The sequence below is a fragment of the Varanus komodoensis genome, unplaced genomic scaffold (genome assembly GCF_004798865.1).
Source record: "Varanus komodoensis strain SLA01 unplaced genomic scaffold, ASM479886v1 scaffold1, whole genome shotgun sequence".
NCBI classification, from domain to species: Eukaryota; Metazoa; Chordata; class Lepidosauria; order Squamata; family Varanidae; genus Varanus; species Varanus komodoensis.
The window spans coordinates 81,158,960-81,174,577 of NW_025335268.1; the positions used below are offsets into that span (position 1 = coordinate 81,158,960).

General features: G+C 40.2%; 1 protein-coding gene across 1 annotated transcript in view; it reads left to right on the top strand.

Annotated features, from left to right (window-relative positions):
* The first annotated feature begins 349 nt into the window (after positions 1–349).
* NLGN4X (neuroligin 4 X-linked) overlaps positions 350–15,618 on the top strand; it is a 294,535-nt gene continuing 279,266 nt past the window's right edge. The window contains exon 1 of the mRNA XM_044432627.1: positions 350–542. The gene's annotated coding sequence lies outside the window, so the exon portion shown is untranslated. The remainder of the gene's footprint in view (positions 543–15,618) is intronic.

Genomic DNA, 15,618 nt, shown 5'->3' on the forward strand with positions numbered 1-15,618 from the left:
TTGAGAAAAAGAAAATACTGCATGTGATGAGAGAAAACCAGCCCTTTGTCCTGTCCAGTGCCCACAAAAATCCAGTCTCTGCTGTTCATCAGTTTAGTTCTGGAATCATCTGTGCAGTCTGAGAGTCAAAACCATGAGGTGTGTGTGTGCGTGTGTCCAAAGTGCAGTCAGGTGGGAGTTGGCAAAGAATGTCCGGGAAATGAGCCAATACATCTAGATGCCGATTAATCTTCAGGGAAAAACAAGGAGCGTGGTTATCAGAGTCTGTTGTTTGCCATGAGAGCAGGCTTGGTCTGATCTAATTTTATAGCAGCTGGGAAACAGCACAGCAGACTAATTAAGTCAGTGCGCTTTTTTCATAGACGACATCCTCTGGCGAAACTGTGCACTCCTCCTTCTTTCCAAAGGGCGAATTCCCTCAGCCTCTGCCTCTTGCTCCTGCGTAACCCCAGGGACTGTCCCAGAAGGACCTGGCTGCTCTTCCAAACGAACGCGGTCATCCACAACCTCTAGCTTTCCTCATCTGAGGAATTCTTGTCCAGGTAGGTCATGAAGCTCAAGTAGCCTTCATCTGTTTTTGAAGTCTCCTTGCTGTGGACCATGTGTGAGTCATCCATTAATGGATACAGAAATGGGTACACATGTACCTTGTTTGCACATAGATGTTCTAATGTTTTTGCCTTTCTCATAGTGACCCTCATATGCTACATTTTTAATGGACCTGGCTCATGCAACATGGTGCGACTTGTTATGAGTTAATCTGGGGTTATGCAAGAATTGTTTAACCCTGACATAACCCACATTCACTGGGTTCACATGACATCACAACCCCTGAGTAGGGAGTTGGATATGCCAACTGGCTGCACAATACACACTCCCTGTATTGCTGCAGCCTCACCATGAGTTAAATATATGGTAGGCTGTATTGCCATTTAAACTAGTCCACTGCATCTGAACAGATTTATTTTTGCTTCCTAGTTTCGTGAAATTAGCTGGAATCCATAAATAACAAGTCAGCAAAGATCGACTATTTGTTTAACTTCATAAATGTGAAGGGCTTCCATTTATAAGCCATGTGAGGATTAGGGTTAGACATTATACCCATAATGGGACTTTTTCCCAGAAAAATGTTGTGCCCAGCAGGTGAGCTGGAGATTGCCATAATGTGTTCAGGAATGGGCAGATAAAAGACCAGATACTTGCCTTGTTATGCAAAATTCGGCAAAACTATAACTAAAATAGTGAGGTGCTTTGTTCCATATCATGGTCTGTGTCATTTCTTCTCTTTCTGCCTTGCTCCATTTCCTACTGAGAGCATAAGTCTAAACTCCAGATTAAAAGGGTGTAAGTGCATATGCCATATACATCAGCATGTAAGATGACCCTTGAAACCAACAATAGCAAAGCAAAAATTGGGGGTCATCTTATATCCCAACATACAACAACACCAGAAAAGCAGCCCAAATATTGACCTCATCTTATACCCGTGTTGCCTTATACACCAATACGGTATTTTGTTAAGCTATTGGTACAAAAATCTACATTGACCTAAAGTGAAAAAACAAATAAAAGTATTAAGCTATTTACTGGAATGATCTATAATAATATCTAGTAGAGAATGTTGCATTCCTGGATATTTGAATCCCCCATGAATATAGACAGATCACCCCTTAGCACTTCTTCCTAGGGCAGGGGCAGGCCATTTTCAGTATTATAAAACCAGGGATGAGTTACTTTGCGAGTATTAATTATTTTGAGATATTGAACAGAATCAGAGACATTTATAGCATATTTGAAGGCCCTACTGTGGGTGCAGCAACAGGCAAATCCAATCCTGAAACCATTCAGTTACCTTCACATGGCCCACAACACACTGACAGTGGAGCCAGGCCACCCCTTTTTATATTTATATGAGAAAAATAATTTCAACAGTGTAAGAATATTCTCACAAGTGAGATCAAATCCACAGCAATCTCCATTCCCACATGCTGGTTAAGTGCCCTTCTGAAGAACTGTAGAACACAGAAATAAATGGCATTTTTTCTGGTATCTGTGCCATAATCTAAATGGATGCATCCCCTTACTTCTACAACTTGTCATTCCCTTTCACAGATTTAAAGGGTTAGGAGGATATGGAGCTGGATTATACAAATGAAATGGCCAGAATAAAAAATGGATGCATGGTCAGGAATATATGTAGATAGATATTCATACAGATTCATCTCCAGGATATTAATGAAATGTATCATTTGTTCTCATCTACGTTTCCTGGAAACTTTGTTATTTGCTGATTTTTAAATACTATCTATCTTCTATCACAAGAGCTTTGGCTGTTGGGGGGTATAGAAAAGAATTCATTAATTAATATAGATGGCAATAGAGAACAAACAAACAAGAAAGGAAAAGCTATTTATAGCAAAATGCCTAAGTCTAGGTATCTGTTTGATGCTGAGAGCAGAAACCATCAGAACTGAACTATCAGTACTGTGTTAATTTTTGCTACTGCTTGCATTGTACAGTAAATTAGAACATGAATAAAATTTTATTCCATGCTGTACTTTAATGATACTTTATATCTCAAGTTTTGGCTCTGTCAGTAAAACAGGTAAATATGGATAAACCTCAGACTTGGAATTTCATCAAGGGAAATTTTCACATTTCCAAAGATAGGTGAGTGCTTGGTATTATTTTACCATAAATATTAGTTTCATGTTGCACTGATAGCAGCTTTTCCTTCAGCTCTCAGCAATTATTCACAATATGTACCTGCCAGCTTGTATTTTTAGTGATAACCCAATTAAAGAACACATTGCCATTCTCTAATTGTAGCCCTTTCCTTAGAAATGCTGAGTAGTGGATTTGATTTCCATGGGTTGTTCTTTTTCTCCTTCTTCTTTTTTAGGATACTTATGGTTGTCACTGCTAATAAAACAACAGGTGAGACTTAGCACAGGTTGCTATGACTTGCACAGTAATGACCTAAATTCTTTCTAAAATGATACATTAATCCAGTAATACTGTTCTCAACTCCTACCTGCCGTGAGATAGGCATAGCAAGGATGGAAATGGTGTGGGGGAGTGCTAAGCGTTGCACAGTGATCTAGCAAACTAATTGGATTATCAGGGATAAGGCAACCTAATGCTTCTTCCCTTGACTTATCCAAGTATATGCAAGGAGTGTCTTACATAGTTGCATGGATGGATAAACTGATGTGAGAAGAATACTCAGGCTCTGAGAGCCAATTAAGAAGTGTTGGCAAAGGACATAGGAAGCTGCCTTGCTTGTCCTTCTGGCCGAGTATTGTCTGTGCGAAGTGGCACCTTTTCTCTAGGTTTTCCCCAGAAACTGGTACCCAATCCATTCAACTGAAAGTCATTAATCCAGGAACTTTCTGCATGCAAAACTATGGTCCATGCCAAGAATGATTTGGGTTGTGTGTGTGAGGATGACCAGCTGAAACACACAAAAGGTCTGGCACAGAGTTGATTAGAGATGAGATAAATTATTTTTTCAGTTTAAAAGAAAAGGCTGTATATGTCAAGAACACTCCTGACCAACTCATGGTCTTCCTCTGTGCTTAATTGTGGATATGTAAGTAAGGGAGATGACAACATATTGAAAGGAAACAATGACCCAGTCACAAATGGATTCTGTCTTAACTGTCTTAAGCTCCTCTCCCGGTATGGATTCAATTGGAAGTCACAACATAGCTGCTTAGAAGCTTAGTGCATTGTGCCTGTAACTCATGGGGCATGATTAGCTGTGGTCTCAACCTATGTGGATAAGTACAAAACTATTACTTCTCTATGAACTAGATTTCTGAATACCAGTGAGGGTTAGGATGGAAATTAAATAGGCAATTGCAGGCTACAGATGACTGTCGCCCCATGCATTCATATGTGGCATTTTTATTTCATTATTTGTTTGTAAGATATAGTAGCTGTCTGAGAGCCATTAGCTCTCATGGCAACACATAATAAAGAACACAAATAAAATTCAAAATCCATCTAAATCAAATCAACAATCAATCCAAAACAGCAACACAAACATTGATCCACCTATCATGCAGCTTCTGATTCTAAACCCATTCTTATAAACCTTGAGAAATAAATGTATACGTAGCCTTAGCTCATTATGACCACTGGTTTTAGTATGGATTAATTAAATGCACACACTGATATGAATATTTGTTTATGGCACAGTCAGCAATATAATGGAGCACGGAATGCACTGCTGTGCAGCTTCAGAGCAGACGCAGTGGCAGCATCAAGGTACATGACAGGTCCTCCTTGCTCTGGCAAACGAATGGGGTAATAACAAGGATGTCAGGTTTTACTGTTGTTTGTAGCAGATTAGCATAGAGGAATTCAGAGGATGAGGATGGATCCTTTGTTCTTCTTCTCTGAGTTCTTACTTCGCTCCAGCAGTTTAAGTGCTGCCAGTTCTTTGCAAGCTATCTTGCATTTCTAGTTAAAAACAAAAGATTTCATTTCAGCTGGCTGTTAAGATCTTTGGTTAAAGTTCAATGTGCGTTACAAGTTAAATAAGTACTATTAAGTCAGTGGAGTTTACTGCAAGGTAACAATTCATAATAATTGGTACTATGTTCATACATACATACATCTTTTGTATAGTCTGACATGCCGTATCTTACCTAATCTTGGAAGCTAAGCAGGGTCAGGCCTGGCTGAAATCTGGATGGGTGACTTAAATGTAGTGAGCCGCCCAAGAGCTTTGGCTATGGGCAGTATAGAAATGTAATGTAACAACAACAGCAACAACACTATGCATGGACTGCTACTTTTTGATGTGTGCACTTATGCACATGGACATGATGAACTCTACATTTCAAACTGTTGTACTAGAATTGTTTAGATTGGAAACAAAATACTTGAAATTGTTTATACTAGAAACAGGCACAGATAACCTTTGCATTCTGAATATATGCAGTAGAATGTGTGTGCAGGACTCCAGGACTAGGGGGCAAATCTATCCTACCAATTGTCTACCACTCTATACGACTCTGGTGTGCCCACAACTGGAGTATTGTGCTCAGTTTTGGGCCCCCCATTACAGGAAGGATATAGCCAGGTTAGAGTCAGTGCAGCGTAGGGCCACAGGGTTGGTGGCCGGTTTGCAGGGGATGGGGTATGAGGCGAGACTGAGGGAACTGGGTCTCTTCAGCCTGGAGAAGAGAAGACTCAGAGGGGATATGTTGGCAACATACAGGTATGTGAGGGGATGTCACACGGAAATGGGTAGAGACCTGTTCTCCCCTGCAGAGGAAGGCAGGACGCACTCCAATGGAGCAAAGCTCAGGGAGCCAAGGTTCCATTTAGATGCCAGGAAGAACTTCCTGACAGTTAGGACCCCGAGGGTGTGGAATGGGCTTCCACGAGAGGTCGTTGAGGCCCCATCCGTGTGGGTGTTCAAGGTTAGGCTGGACATGCACATGGTGGGCATGTTGTGAGCAGAGCCGGCTGGAGCTGGAGGTCAGACTAGATGGCCCGGGAGACCCCTTCTGACTTGCTCTATTTCTATGTTTCTGTCCTCCAGGTTTTTCCAAAAGGCCATGCTTGTCCCCGCACCCCTGCACACATATCTCTGCTCATCAATCATTTGGTGATTTCCTGACTTCTGTGCAGTTCTCCCATTCCCCAGCATTTAGAAAAGCTGAAATGCGTCTTCTATGGTTGCAGTTACCAGTTAAAATATCTTTAAGATAACATTATGCTTGGATTTTTGTGGCCTCCTCCTTTTCCCTTTGGAGCCAACCACCCCTGGGATGAGCCCCCCCCCCCCCGCCAAGAGATTCTATGGAGTTTATTTTGGACACCCTTGCAAGGGAAGATCCAACTGACTTTCACCACAGACACATATGCTGATGCTTTCATAATCTTCATTGTGCGTCTGGTGAGCACAGTGAGGTTGTGTTCACAGGTACATAGAAACCTGCCTCAGCCTCAGTCAGACCATTGGTCCATCACGCCCTGTATGGGGGATTCTGACTTTCCTGGGATTCAGGAATGATTATTTCTCAGGGCTAACTCGAGATACCAGATATTAAACCTTTGATGTTGCCATTTAGCACCACCCTGGTATTTCAATTGTTTTCATCTGTAAGTGAAAAAGAGCAGGAATTTGCCAGTGAATGAAAACAGCCAAGTTAATTCCCTTCTTTAAAAGCAGCAGTGGTGGGGTGGGTGAAGGAAAGCTTTCTTTGTTTATGGTTTCCATGTTTCTGTTCTGCTGAAATTCTGACAAAGGTCACTCTGCTATTATTGCTTTTCAGCACACAGTACATTCTCAGATTTTTATGCAAATGAATATAGAAAATTCTTTAATGCATGTGTACAAATTAGAATTCCCAGACTGTTCTTACTTTGGATATGGCTAATGGAATGAGTTTGTTCGGGATTCCGGCTCACTTTGATTAAGAGAAAAATAACCCAGTTTGTCTAGATCACCATTAAAAATTACTCCTCCGCAGAAGTTTAAGTGCTCAGAGCACTATGGCAAATGTTTTACTTTTCTTCTGTAACAATAGCTTATTTCTGCAGCTTAACATTTATTTAATTTGCAATAATATTAAGAAGCAAGGACCACACAGGGAATCTATGTAGGCTACGTATTTTCTTTCCTTGTCTGTCCATCCAGACATGTAGCCTTGCCTTCTGTAGGTTACTAGCCTTGGGGCACTTAATAATAGCAATGACACTGTTGCCCAGTTTTACATGTATTTCTAGAAGCTGACGAAAGTTGGATTGCCAAGAGGGTTTCTTTTTCTTTTTAATAAATGCACCAAGAATAAGCAAGTCTATAGCTAAAATAATCTAATTTCAGCTCAAGCGCCCAAATTATGGTAATTAAACTGGATTTGTGTTGTCATCATTAAAGATCAATAGTGGACTTAATTGCTTAATTTATAAACAGAAAACATTAGAAGATTTTAAATGAATGTTAAGTAACATAAATCAATCTAAATTAGTTTTGTTTATTCAAGGAAAGTACAACTCAGTTTTTTAAAATCATGACTTCCTGACAAAAGGAAGAAAGAAAGAAAATCCAAGAGTAGTTTTAGTTATTTTTTATGGTCTTGTAAAGATTTGTCATTTCAGGCTGATCTCTGATATGCATACTGATCTATTTGCCCCCAAATCCACCAGAAACAATATAGTATCATAACCCATACACCCTTCAAAACCTTATTCAGAAGCTTCTGCCCTTGAAATTTTCTGTGGAAACATAGAAACCCTGACTGGGTTTGCATGTCACAAGAAGCCTTGGTGATTTCATATGGTCCTTGATCTGTCATGTCTAGGGGTATGTGAGAAATCCGTTAGGAGCCAGGAATCTGTTGGATTCCCTAGACCTGGCCTTCTGGACATCAGTCCAATTTGTAGCAACCCTGAATCTGCATTCTTGGCAGGTAAACCCAGCATTCACGGGATGCTCACCAGCAATGGTGTCCCAGATGTTGCACAAGAAGCATCCCTCCTCTGCACTACCTGCAGCAGCCATTTGGGTTGTTGCAAAAGAAAGTTGGTCACATGGGCTCACCAGTAACGGAGCCCCACATGGCAACTAGCAGTCTCCTTCGTCTGCACCATGTGCAGGTGCTGTTTCAGGTGGTCACATGTGGCTCACCAGGGATGAAGCCCAGCATGACTGCAGGCTAGGACCATCCCTTTCCTATGCCAGCTGCAGCAGCGGCCTGTACAAAAAGATTGCCGGTTGCACAACCTCCATTCCATGAGTGCCTACAGATTGACTGTTGGCTCAGCTTTCTTTGCAAGACTGGGCTGAGCACAAGAAGAAATCAGTGACTGCTAGAGGGACAGATGCTGCTCAGGGCCATCCCAGCTCTGGGTCTGGACCTTGCCACAGCGTTTCTGAGTATGTTTGGTTTCTGAAACCATGCAGAGACTCAATGATCTGTTCTAAGGTTTCTGCGCTTCACCCTGGTTTTTCTCGACATCTCAATGAAGGATCTCCTTTCATCATTCTTGGTATGGAAACACCATAGAATGCTATGGACACGTGGCAGTTGTTGCTCAGCCACTCATTCTCTCATACCCTCACCACCCTAGCAACACAAATGGCATCGCTTGCTTTATTGCTATTGGCCAAATGATGTGCCTGCCTCTCCGTTTGCTTTCAGAAACAGGGGAAAAGTGGGTACATATATGGAGGGAGAAGGAGGTGAAAAATAGCAAAAGAATTATTCTTTTTGGGGACTGGTGTGACAGGAAGCATTGCAGAAATGCATGTGCAGTTGGGAGGGGGAAGCAAGGGAACCTTCTTCAAAACTTCAGTGGACTGATCAGGACAAGGTTACTGAGGTGCAGAGGGTGCGATAGAGAAAAGAAGGAAATTTTTTTCATGAGTTCGACCAAGATGCACAGCAAGAGTGGGAAGACAGAGTAGGGAGCACGGAAACCACATTGCCCAGGGAACCACACAGTCACCTGACTAGTAAACTGAGTGAAATCCAATATCCCATGGAAACAGCATGGGGTTCTTTACTGAGATTAGTGGATTCATTTGCTTTGTATCTCATTATTTTTTAGAAGGACAAAGAATCACTGCAAACTATCCTATTGAGCACTGTTTTTATTCAATATTTATACTCAATATTTCATTCAATAACTTCATACCAAAGAGTATGTAAATAATCTCTACCTATAACAACCTGACTGCCAGTCATGGCAACTTTAAGTGGAACATCCAAAAGATTGCCTGGCTAATGGATTCATGACTGTTCTTCAGGACAATGGAATTTAAATTTCAAAAATAACAAATAAAGTACCAGGAAAGAAAATTTAAGCAAATTTTATTGCCAGAAAATGCAGTGGAATCTGTAAACCATAAAACCTGGTCTTGCTTTACTGCTCTTGCACCCCTTCAAAAGTTTAAACTTTCTTTTCACAAAAGTTCTTTTGCAAATGGTGAGAAACAGAGATAGAAAAGATGAGAGGAGCTGTACCAAAGGTGAGGGTAAATAATACTGATTCCCACAAGCTCCACCCACAGGACAGGAAAATATGGGTATGTAAAGATCCAATCTTAACTGTGGAAAGATATAGGAAAAGAAACAGCAGATTGAAAAATCCAGTCTAGAAGAGCTCAAAGACCCATGCCTATGAAGACCCTACACTTAAGTGCCAGCTCTCATCTCTGTGAATTTGGATAAAGTAACTTAATGATTACTAAAGTAACTTTTCAGGTTGTAACTCAGGTTGAGTGCATAATTTGGCTATGATTAAGCTGCCATTTTCTTTTAACAATAATAACAATGGATAGCTGACACAAACATTGTTCAGTCAAATGATAAGGTCTTTTAAATCCTTGACCCTGTTTATGTTGAAAGCAAAAAATAAGCCAGTTGGTTGGCAGCCGCTATTTACATCAGCTTTGCATTTGCCATCTGGAAAATATTTCTGTGCAATTTATTTCTAAGGCATGGAGTACCAAATTGATAAGATGGATCTGCTTTGAACTTAGTCTCTTCTGATATGAAAAACAGGGAAAGAGGAAATGGGTTTTCATGTGACACAGCTGTGATACTTTTTTCTACACTCTTAAATTGGTGGCCTAAGGGTCACCTAAGGTCACTAAAAAGTGCTGGTCAGGCTCATGGTGCCCCATCAGAACAGCTGCCTTTCAACTACCTAGCCATGGTTTTGCTTCTATTTGATTTTGAACCACCCTCAAGGCTTCTGAGGATTCTGAATAAGAAACAGGGAGTAGTTTGTTAATAATGTTTAAAACCCTAAATGCATGAGGAAAGCCTCAAAATCATGCCATTAAGGGGTGAATGAGTGATTGCAGAATGTTGGCTGGAAGGGAGGTGGGGGTGGAAAATTGGAGGGCAAGTGAAATTAAATGGAGTGTTGTGGAACTGCTGGCTGAGCACTCCATACAGCAACATTTTATTGCAGGTTTCACATGTATGTACCAAGAAGGAACTTGTTATCTGCCCGGCATGACACAGCTAGTCACTCATTCTGTTCTCAATGTATTGGAGAGCAGCATGCCAATGGGCTAGTGACTATGGTTTGGCCATGGGAAATGGAAACGTTGCTTTTTAAAAGAAAGAGAATGAAAATGAACATCCCAGCTGCTTCATCTTATAATCTTGCCACCTAGATTTGGGTGCCCCATGGGGAGAAGGGTTGAGGGATATTTGTCCTGGCACTAGCATAAATCCACAGAAGATATGCCAATTCATGATGGATGTTTATGTCTAGGTTCACCTCAGTTCTCTGGATTTTGGATCCCATGTCTTTTGTCCTATGGGGGCTAGAGATCATCCTCATGGCAGGGTAGATTTGTCCTACCTATGTACGGATGTGAAACAAAATATTCATTTAACAATAACTATATGTGTCCAGTGATACTATATCGGTGAGGGTTTTCAAGGATAGGATAGACATGCACATGGTAGGCATGTCGTGAGCGGAACCAGCTAGAGCCAGGGGTCAGACTAGATGGCACCTTCTGACTTGCTCTGTTTCTATCTTTCTATATGTTCTTTTGCATCAAGGAGCAGAGTGTCTTAGGCTGTGTTTTTCTTGGCATCTACCATCTCTGTCACCACTAGTCCATTCCCTCATGCAATGGGGCCTCGAACTCAGTCCCACCAAGAAATCACTATATTCTCCCCAGACATGCTCCTTGCTTCCCTCTCCAGACAGTAGAGGCTCTGTGTTCTATGCAGAGCCCTTTCCCCTCAGAGTTCCCTGGTTCCCTAAGAATATGGGGTGAGGGTGTGCTTCTTCCCCAGATAACTAATCTGGTACCAAGCATTACCAATAAGCAAAAGGAGTTTATTCCTTACCACCTGAAAGAAAGTCTTCCTTTTTGTGAGCACACTGTGCTCGGAAAGGTCACTGAATCTCTAATCTAGGGCTATGTAGTTCCTCTACACCCACTTTACCCCAGCCTCTGGAATACCTGCAACAAACCCCTCCACAACTTTTTTTAAAACATCCATTGATAGCTTTCTCTCTTTCACCAATATTCACAGTGGAATAAGGCAGAATCCCTACTGTCCATCACAGGCTAATTGTGCTGGGAAACATCTTGTCTTGCCTTCCATTATACGAGTTATGTAATGACATATTTTGATCAATACAGCCAAGCAACAGACAGTGGAATCCATTACATTTTACTACATTTTATACAATCATAAATTAATTCTTATGGTTTCAATTGTTCTACAGAGACTACAAAGCAACTTAGAGCAAAATACAGAGCTAACACAATCAGAATAACTAACTATTGTTAACTACTAACTGCTATTATCTCTGGTCCACATGCACATTGCCATTAAGACTGAATATTGACTAAACAGAAATTACAGGAGGTGAGATCTACCTATCAAGAAGTTGAATAATCAGTTGCAAATGTTACCATGAATAATCAGATTTCTATTACTCATGACTGTTTTTTCTGCTCCCTCCAATTTGAAATGATTGCATATTGGGATCAGTAATAGTGGGATTTTTCGAGTGGAAAATTAGCCAATTTTGTTTTTTTAAACCAATGGAGCAAGCAAAATTGGAAGCAGAACAGAATTATTAAGTGCAGAGCAGTGTTTTTTTAAACTGTGGCCCACAGACCATAGTCTGCAAGCAGGACTGAAAACAAAGGATGACCCTTTTGCAGTTCAGAATTTGGGGATAAACTTATAAATCCAGTGTAAGCTTGGATGAAGTGTCTTCTGTATTACAAGCTTTTGAAACATGTTTGCATTTTTGCATATGTACCTCAGTGAAGTGCATCTTGGGAATATGATGTGCACAGTATGATTCTTTTCCCACCCTGTGTATCACCAGTGTGATGGGTTATTTTAAGCTTTTGGATCCAAAAACATTAATTGTCTGTTTCTGTCAACTGCAAGCAACTGAAGGGTAAAAGTGCAATCAAGCTGAGTATTTACAATCAGTGGACATTTGCTTCATAGCAAAGCAGCTGTAGCAAGCAACATCTGAACATGGACAAAGACGCTTAAACTTCATGCCAATGGATCAGCCTGTGTAAATAACATTTGACACTTCTGTGGCCTGTCAATTTGCCAGCAGAAATGGTTCCTTGTCAGTGCACTGAAGAAAATACCAGCTTGATCTAAGGAACTTTGTGACCTGCAATTCTTAAGAAACCATGTTTCATATGAAGCCTGTTTCAGTCTCTCTCAAAGAAGAAGCCCTAGAATTTCACTAAAGTAATATAATTCTGCCTACCTAAAGGAATGCCTGTGTCCATATTTGCCCTCCTGCCCCTTGAGATCGGCAGCAGAGGCTCTCTGGCAGCCTTCCATAAGAGACATCAGGAAGCAAAGTACCCGGAGGAGGGCTTTCTCTGTGGTGCTGTCCCATCTGTGGAATGCGCTCCCCAGAGAGGTCCGGCTGGTGCCGTTGTTATTTGTTTTTTGGTGCCAGGCCAAGACCTTTCTATTTAAACAATATTTTAACACTGTTTAATGTTTATAGGTTTTAATTGTGCAGCCAGGGTGTTTCCGGGTTTTAATTGTTATTGTTACTTATTTTGTATTTATTTATTTCTGTGAGCCATCTGGAGGCTATATAGCAAGGGGATGGCATATAAAAACTTTAAATAAATAAATAAAACATTCCTAGAGAATGGTTCTGCCAGGGAAAATGTTGGTAAAGTTAAATTTTTAGGATGTGTAAACTAATGAGATTATCGTTTTAAAAAAGACCTTTCCCACCACTACTGAATAATAACCAACCATGGCTTCAGGTTTTTGAGGCAATGAACTCTCAGTGATGTCTGTCCCTCAGTAAGCTCAACTCCTCACTGTCCTTGTCAGTAGCTGCTCTTGCTTCTCATTCTCTTTCTCACCATTACTACCATGTGCAGGGAGCCAGTGAGCAAGAAGGCAGGGACATTGATTGCTCTTTGATTGCCTCTTCCAGTGTGATCTTGGCCAGCGCAAGCAATGGGAGGGAGGAAGTCCAGTTTTTCTCAAGTGGGCCTCTGCTGGGAAGTGTGCCTTTGATAGGTGTCTAACTATGCCTGCATTTGACATCAAGCTTGATCACAATAACTGCAGCACAATGCTTGAGACCTTCCTGTGCCATCGATTCAAAATGCACTGAAAATCACTTTCTCTCCCTGTCTTTTGTTCGGTCTGTGCTCTGGGGACATTCATATTTTTGCTTCAGGATTGCTTTTGCTCCACCACAACTGTGTGGGAAGAGTAAGGACAATTTCGAGAGAGATAGCCATGTTGGCCTGTTCAAGGGAATGTGTGTGTGTGTGTGTGTGTGTAGTTTTATGGAATCTTAAAGATGCGTGAGGAATTCATTGTCCATGTCACAATATTCTCAAGGGGAAAAAAATCATTCTGTATGTCTTTCTATCAGTACTGTGGGACAGGGAGATAATGTACGGTTCCAGTCTTCCATGTGATGTTAAAAAGGCTTCTCATTCTGCTATGCAGAAGTTAAATGTGATGTGATTGATACCTCACTAAAGATATTGTCTTAGGGCTTAAATTAGTTATTGAACTACCGGCATGTTTCTGTCATCTATTTAAAGGTAAATGGACACAGGATAACAATTGCATAAATTCAGATATCACACTAGATCTAGGTCAATAACCCAAGTATATAGACTCTATTGTATATGAAAAATAATTTGGATGTAGTGAAGGTGAAAATGTTTATATTTTTGCAACAAATAACCAAGTTAATCTTGATTATCAAAGACCTCTTACAAGAGCTAACTATGTTTGGGAAATAAAAGAAGAGCAATTTCTTCATAGTATTCTAAACAACATGATACTGAAAGTTCGTTTAAATGGGCTACACAGCTGTCTACTCCATATTCCTAGAACTGACAGTTCAACTGCCAGATTACACTTTAAATATGCATATCTATTTTAATTAAGTATTTTGCATACTTTATTCCTACAGATCCATTGATATAAGAATGCAACTGAATGCTAAGTATCTGCCGTTAACAGTTCTGATAAGATATTCCAACACAGCTAATGAGAAAATAGTGATAGGATGTGAAATAAATGATACAAGAGCACCTATAGAAAACCTTTGCACTCACATTTTATGGAGGCTTTTATGAGAAACACAAATTAGAATATAATTTTACCAGCTATGAAGAAATAATGGGATTGCATTTTATTAGTATACCGTAAATAGTTACCCAAAGGGAGCAGCATTCAAGACAGCATATTTTCAATCTTTTTTTTCTATGATCATTTAAAAAAGGATCGTTGCTGTGCATTGTCTGCATGAAGGAAACTGCTGTTCTGTTATATGCAGGAAATAATTTGCTAGTGGAAATCTAAACTTCTTTCTCTTAAAATCATGGTATGAATTGTATACATACTGCCATATACTACTCACAGTTTACAGATTCCTTTGAGGACATTGTGAACACTGAGTTTTGTTTCTGGTTTTAAACAGGATAGTTGGTGAGATTTTTATTTTTAAGAGGAATAAAAATGTAATATTATTTGTGAAAGAGGAAGAAAATACTTCTCTGCTTGTGAAATTGTGCTATCCCCGAGTGTTACATAGCAGAAAAGTAGGAAAGGAAATTCCTCTTGTGAAGAACTGTGATAAAACCTAAAGTAGTTACAGTGGGTTAATAGCCTTGTACGGAAAAGTTCATACGAACTCTATTTTTGCAGTCCAATTAAATGTTGCTTTAAATGTGAGTTTGAATCCAATGCTTCCAATTGTCCGCACCCTTTCCTTATTAAAAAGCAGCCATGTCATGGCAATCTTAATTGGAAGCAATGTGTGCGAGGGGTTAACTCTCTGTACTCCTTCTCCCATTTGAAAATTACCCTTCTGAAGCTGTTATTTACAGGAAATTTCTCATGGAGCAAGTAGCAGCTCCAAGGAAACAACCTGCAGCAGCAAAACACTGTGAAGGGCAAATATGATTTATTTTATTTATTTATAAAATTTGTATGCCATCCAATTACTTGCGTCTTTGGACGGCTTACAACATAAATTGACCATCCACACTGGCTGCAAATTAATAAAATACAACAATAAAATTCAATATTAAAACATATTGTGAGTGTATATTATCACACACATGCACATGCTGCAGTCCAAATGCCTCTAATGGAACTTGTGATTTGGCCCTGACCTTTTTGGAAAATGAGCAAGCCACTTTCCAGTCATGATGTGGGCTAAGGATAAACAGGATAGTGTAACTGAAAGGATTTTGCTATGTACCTATTGCAGTTCCATTGCTATGATGTATCACTCTATGCAATTTAAAGTCCACAGGCTTGCAACAGCTGATTTAAAATCCACTTGAGTATTCAAATGGCCCATAGAATTTTTGAGTCCACCTTCATGTTACATGGTTTATGTTACATGCGGAAGTAAGGAGTAACTTCCTTTTCTCTCTCTGATGCTTCAGATCCAAGAAGAAACTGGGCAATGGTGGATGGAGACAGGTGACTACAGCCCTTGCTACATTTACTGAGGGGTTTCTAATCACATTCAGGCTCATTAGGCTCCAAGGTTTTTCAGCCAGGCATAGCTGGTCAACCAATTACAAAAGATTCTGGAAAAACCAAAATGTCTGAGGAACCTTCTTTTTCATGC